Source organism: Schistocerca nitens, chromosome 2 (assembly GCF_023898315.1).
Source record: "Schistocerca nitens isolate TAMUIC-IGC-003100 chromosome 2, iqSchNite1.1, whole genome shotgun sequence".
NCBI lineage: Eukaryota > Metazoa > Arthropoda > Insecta > Orthoptera > Acrididae > Schistocerca > Schistocerca nitens.
The window spans coordinates 494,636,945-494,644,341 of record NC_064615.1 but is presented as its reverse complement, the minus strand read 5'-3'; positions in this window follow the sequence as shown (position 1 = coordinate 494,644,341).

Genomic DNA, 7,397 nt, shown 5'->3' with positions numbered 1-7,397 from the left:
TTGTCCGTCCAGTTATATCCAAGTCTTCTGGACGAAAGTGCTGTAACAAACCATCTGAAGCATTTGTAAGTGACCAGCTGGCCCCCGAACTGTTTTTACCCAGGTAACCTTCAGAGATTTCCTTTTTGAAATCTGAAATATCTTAGCAATTGCGAGATAAGAATCAATAATAACATAATTATTAGCAAGGTACCATTGGTTAAAAATACATCACTAAGTGACATTTGTCAATACTAGATTCTTAGAACTTTTTGAAATATATATAAACTATTGAAACACTGCTGATACTTCAGGTAAGACAAATTTTAGTGTACTTATTTAGGCTTACATTCAGTACAAAATAAAATATACATTTGGTATCATCCGCAGAGTGAGGGCTCATGCAGTAGTTGGCATCTCACAATGGCACGACAAACTGCTGCCAGAAACATCAATAAATCGGGGATGTTGGTGTGGGCATGCCCCTTTATGTTTCGTTATACCATTGCAGCTGGAAAGCTATTTACGTATGAGGTCAGTGCCATGCAGCTACAGTCTCTGTGCAATCAGCAACCACTTGTAATCTTCACTTACTACGACAGTATCATCTTAACACAGATATGACGGCATACTAATAGAAGAGTTATTCAGAACTTTGTATAGTAGGACTTCACTGGACTTGCTGGACTGCTAAATTGATTTTGCCCTTCACTGTGTTTTTGGTTACTGTGGATTAGAAGTTAACACATTTAACAGAATCTAAATGGACTTGAATGCTGCAATAATTTAATTAAATATTGGCCCTGTCGTTATTGTAGTCAATTGTTGATGGGTGATTAGTATATCATCGTGGAACTGATCTTTTATAAAAATTGTGGCACAAGTTTATCGAACATAAATAGGACAAACAACACAAGTAAAGCATGATGACAAATAAATCATGATCTGTTGGCAACACAAATACACTGAAGAGCCATAGAAACTGCTACATCTGCCAAATATTGTGTAGGACCTCTGCGAGCACACAGAAGTGTGGCAACATGACAGGGCATGGACTCGATTAATGTCTGAAGTAGTGCTGGAGGGAAATGGCACAATGAATCCTGCAGAGCTGTCCATAAATCCGTAACACTACGAGGGGGTGGAGATCTCTTTTGAACAGCACACTGCAAGACATCCCAGATATGTTCAGTAATGTTCATGTCTGGGGACTTTGGTGGCCAGCAGAAGAGTTTCGACTCAGAAGAGTGTTCCTGGAGCAACTGTGTAGCAATTCTGGACGTGTGGGGTGTCACATTGTCCTGCTGGAATTGCCCAAGTCCGTCGAAATGCACAATCGACATGAATGGGTGCAGGTGATCACACAGGATGCTTACGTATGTGTCACCTGTCAGAGCCGTATCTAGACGTATTGGGGGTCTCCCATATCACTCGAACTGCACACACCTCACACCATTACAGAGCGTCCACTAGCTTGAACAGTCCCCTGCTGGCATGCAGGGTCCATGGAGTCATGAGGTTGTCTCATCCGACGAGGCAACATGTTTACAGTCATCAACAGTCCAATGTCGCTGTTGACGGGCCCAGGCGAGGTGTAAAGCTTTGTTTTATGCACTCAGCAAGGGTACACGAGTGGGCCTTCTGCATATTGATTATGTTTCCTGACACTTAGCATTGAAATGCGCAGCAATTTCCAGAAGGGTTGCACTTCTATCACGTTGAATGATTCTCTTCAGTCGTCATTGGTATCATTCTTGCAGAATCTTTTTCCAGCCACAGCAATATCGGAGATTTGATGTTTTATCAGATTCCTTATATTCATGGTACACTTGTGAACAGGTCATATGGGAAAATCCCCACTTCATCGCTACATTGGAGAAGCTGTCCCCCATCGCTCATGCACCGACTATAACACCACATTCAAACTCACTTAAATCTTGATAACCTACCATTGTAGCAGCAGACCCGTTCTAACAACTGCACCAGACACTTGTTGTCTTATATAGGTATTGCCGATCTCAGCGCTGTATTCTGCCTGCTTACATATCTCTGAATTTGAATACGCATACTTATACCAGTTTCTTTGACACTTCAGTGTGGATGCAACAAATAGTTAACACTCCACTGGGTGGTGATTGGTTGACAAAGACTAAAGTTTGCCTGATTAAACTGTTTACTCTGGCGCAAAATATGGATAACGCAATCTGAAATTATGTAACACTGAATACAAGTCCTCAGCTAAACTAAGTGACGTGCTTTTGTATCCTAACATAGACCATCTCAGAGCCACCATAAATGTTACATTCCACTCTAAAATTCTTTTGAGAGCCTAAGACTTCCAAAAACCTCAGCAGGCAGAGTGACGACACCACCAAGTGGCTCCCTCGATACTGTTCTGCCCATGGTGAACATGGAAACTAGTAGATAAATTCAGTAGGTGCTAGCTCAGTTTTGCATAAACTAGCTCACTCACACATTTCACTCACTCCTTCAATAGCTCACAAAAGCTTACCCAGAACCTACTGAATTTATCTACTATAATTCAATCTTCAGGTCTAACTCACATAATTTCATTTAAAAAAGCCTATTTTATATTAAATTACCTAGAAAAATTAGTAAAAATTAATATTTTTTCATATCACATTCACAAATTATAATATTATTTTTATAAAATGTAAGGATAAGAAAAAAAAATAAAACGAATTTTGGTGAATGTAAATAAGTAAATAAATAAATAAATTCGTTATCAAAAAGACCAAAATTTTCACAGAAGGAATTCCAGATCATGAAATTCATTAAAAAATTCATTCTCAAAAAGTGCAAAACGTTTCCTGTCAAACGCCTTTCACTTGGTTATTCCTATAGACCGAGCATCCAGTCTCTGACCGTCTGTACGTCAGCCCATCATGGAGACCTGACTCTGTGTTAACAGAGTGCTCCTTTATCCTGGGCTGAAACACACCATCCACTCTTTAGGACATACCTTAAACCAGCCTGTGGGATGGTGATGAATCATAAAGAAGCAAGAATGGAAAACGCTTTGTCAAATGCCTAGCTCGTCCCACACCACTGACACACTGATTACTTCGTGAGATAATGTCCAAAATCCTTAGTCTACATACTTGGTTAAGAGGTTTGACAGAGTATAGAAGCTTGAAGATTCGAGTGACAAGTACATTCGAATAAACACTACTTTCATCAGTTTACTGCAGATGTAAATAAATTATTTTCTTTACATTTTCGTATTTTATTTGAAGTGGTGAAATTGAAATAATATGTAAAGCTCCTCAAAATAAGATCTAAAAAGAATATTATATGTTAAAATTGAAATATATTCCCATATTGTTTTAAAGGGCGAGTGCTCTGAATGAAGTTATGAACTGCTTAGGTAATGGTGCAAGAGAATGTGTATGCAAGATTAAGACAAGTCAGTTAGCAAGCGGCCTTATCTCTGATGCCAGCACTGATGGAAGCATTGCACTAGGTCTGTATTACCTTACTGCCAGATAAAAAATGTGCTCTAAACTCTCAAAGCTGTCAGTTACCTGAGAAGACTCACACAGGCAAGACGTATATTGTTTTGTATGGTTGCATGAAGGACAAGCATCGATCTCATGCAAATATTAACCCTTTTTGAAAATTCAGAATGCTAACATATTCTAACTGATGCACTATATTTTTTCAGTTTGTATTTTTTCTATCTTTCTGAAAATATTGCAAAATGAATTGCAAACATGAAGTTAAGAGTTCTATACCTTTTTCCAAATTTCTAGTCATTTATATAGTTAAAAATTTTCAGTAAGTGTTCTGTGTTGTGCATTGTAAGTTAAATTTTTCTTACCATACATTGTTACATACACTAAAGTATCTGTGGGAATTTTTTCATTAAAAGTTCCACAAAATTTCATAGTCTTTTCTATGAAGATACAATATTCTTTCTACGAGTTGTGTTATTCAAATAGATAGACTATTTCGTTCTTAAATTATGTGAAATTATGTAAGTGTCTGATTTGAGTAGTGTCTCTCGTTTAAAATCGAGAAATGCATAGTATGATTTGATAAAATTATTTGGTGGATTAATATTCCACATCTCCAATGGGAAAATTTCATTTCTTCCATTTTTCAAGTATATATTCTGTAGATTAACTTAGTCGAATAATGAAGAATCAAGTAATTTCTATTTTTAAGATTTTTCTGAAATGTGACAAATATGAAATATGGTATATCAGATTCTGCAGAGTTATATAATTTTTTTCATATCAAGTTCGAAATTAGTCTTCCAATTCAATCCTGCAACTTCCACAGTTTGTAGTTCATAAAAAGATATTTGAATTTTTTATAATATTTTCTCGTTTTTTTAACTTCTAAGGTGATTCATATTGAACACCTTATACATAAATTTCCATCTATTCCATTACAAGGTTTCCTTCCCTAGGAAATGTATCTTCAATTTCAATACTAGCATTGCATCTCCATAACTAGAAGACCTAGGAAAAATAACTGTTAAATATGCTTCCCACATAATTGCTTCATAACCTCTAAAAATCCACCAAGTAGTCAAAGTGGATAAAGTACTTCGTTTTTCTTACTCCTAATTTTTCCATTACTAAGAATATGTCCTTCCAAGCTTATTTTACCAGTAACAGATGAAGTCAAATATGACATAGCTCTTGATGAAATGCAAGAATGTTCGGTCCCAGATAAAATATTATTTCCTTTCTTTATAGTCAGAAAACAAAACAGTTTGAAACATAATTACTGACTAATGTTTTTGTTGGATTTTCTCTCGTACATTGGATAATCTGATTCTGATCCATTTGGATTAGCTACAATAATTCTAAGCCATCTATCACAAATATTTAGTTCAATATCTCCGTCCTTATTGCGATCATTTAAATTATTTTTTGGTTTCTCATTCACAGAGAATGAGTAAAATTGATAACTCTCGATTTTGGTCATTATTTATGAATGATAAATTTATTAAATTTATTAAAACATTTATAAAACAACTCTTACACAAGCACCATTAAAGTCAACCAGATTGTCATATTCAGCAGTTATAGTAATCTCTAAATACTGAATAGGATAAAAAATAGAAATATCTATGGGATAATGTGGTTCATAAATTATTGGTCTTCCACATTCAGCATTTGGTTTAAAAGAAACAACAATATTAGTTTCTCTATAAAAATGATCAGTTTGTTTAACAGACAATCCATTAGCAAAATTAATATTTATATTAATCAGTTCAAATGGAATAATTTTAGCAACATCTTCAGCAACAGTGTTTCCTTAGCTTCAACAACCTGGTAACTAAATCATACTATACTAGCAATACTATCTTTGATATCCATGTATAATTTTACATCATTTTTGATAACAGTTCTATTTAAAATCTCATCTGCTTTAATATGAATATTGGGATTTTTCGAATGAATAATTTTTTCTAAATTTTTTAAAACCATACTGCCTATAGGTATTTCTGTCGTTTTTCATTGCAATATAGTTTATTATTTTTCAGTGTAATATTTGGAGTTGAGAAAGTTGAATAAAAGCCAACTAATGTAACATTTTATAAGTTTCTCTTCTTGGGGTGGTTAATCTTTTTTTGAGAATTGATGACTTACCACTTTGTTAAAATAATTTACTAATTTTTAACAATAAAAATTTACTTAAATAAATGACAGATTGGGAACCAAAAATAAGAATTTCAGAGAAGAAATTAAAAAATGAAAGTGGTAAAATGTTAACAAATTCTATTCGATGTACAATCATAGGACCAAGTGGTTGTTGAAAAAATACATTATTTATCCACAGTTATATTCTACCTCCAGGATGGTTGAACAGAAATAAAATTAATAACTTGTATATTTATTGAAAAAAGCTTAGATCAGTGAAAATACCAAGAATTTATAAACAATTGTAAAAAATTTGAAAATAAAATTAATGAAAAAATTACTACTATAATGATGTAATTATTCCATTAGACCAATAACTTCATAATTCAGTAGAAGATTTTGATGACTTCATTCTTGACACTTAGGATATACTTAGAGAATATTTTACTAGAGGAAGACATGAAGGAAGTGATTGTCATCATTTAGCCCTAACTTATTCAACAATACCAAAACAATTACAGATAATCTTAGTAGATGTCATAATCTTAGTAGATGACACAGATTTAAACCATACGTATCATGAGTTCATTGGAGGTGATTTAAAATTTGATGATTTTAAAGAAATATGTAGTAAATGTTAGAATCATCAATTCATGTTTTTTATGATTGACATGACTATAAAACCGAATGAAGTTAAGCTAAGAAATAAGATACAGAATTTCACAACAACATAAACAAAAAAAAATTGGCTAAAGCCAGCTCTTGCTAGTGTATGAAAATTAAAAATAAACTTAAACATTTAAAATGTTGAATTAATGTTTTTTCATCTGTATTAAATGTATGCAAAATACGACACAGAAGTTGTTAAAAAACTAAACGAAATAAAAAGAAAGCTGAAGAACTGAAAGAAAATTTAGAGAAAACAACCATAAACAGAGTATGAAAAATATAAGAAAGAAGATCAATCAGTTATTCATGGTATTGAAAAGTAAAACAAGGAACCAATGGACTAGGTGATAACATTTTACGAGCTATTGAAGAAAAAAGCCAAGGTGAAAAACAGAATCCATACCATCATCATATAGATTTTGGAAACATACCAGAAATTATATCTTATGAAAGTTCACGAGATGATTATACACTAAGTGAATCTGAAATACAGGACCTGTTGGAGAAGTATGAAGAAGAGACTAAATGTAAAAGAAAGAAAGGTACTGCTAAAATAATAATGGATAGTGATATTATAAAAATAAATGTTTGTTGAAGAATATTAAATTATATTAATTATAGTAAAGATGAAGATTCTGGATTGAAACCTGTTGGTATATTTAAATATGTCAGTAAATTACCAGTTGAATTCAATGGAGATAAATTAATTATTGGCAAAAGCACACATGAAGGAACAGATACATCATTGAGCCTTTTAACTGAAAAACAGATGATTCAGGTGAAAAATTAGATTTGGCTAACTATGCAGATATAATATTCAGAGGCATTATATTCTGAAAGTAACACAAATAAAATAAAATCGAGTAGTGCTAATAAATACAAATTTTTGCTAAAAAGAATTGTTGATGGCTTTTTGTCAAACTAAAGAAGATCAACTATTAATCAGATTATTCAGAAATTAGTTCACCAGAGAAAAAGGGTAAATATCTAGTAAAAAAAATTTCAGAAGAACCCATCATATATGTTTCAAAGAATAAGGTTAGAGATTTAATCGATAGATTAACAGTAATTCATGAAGAAGAATTACCTGGAAATAAAAATTATCATAATGAAAAAATTGGAATAACACAG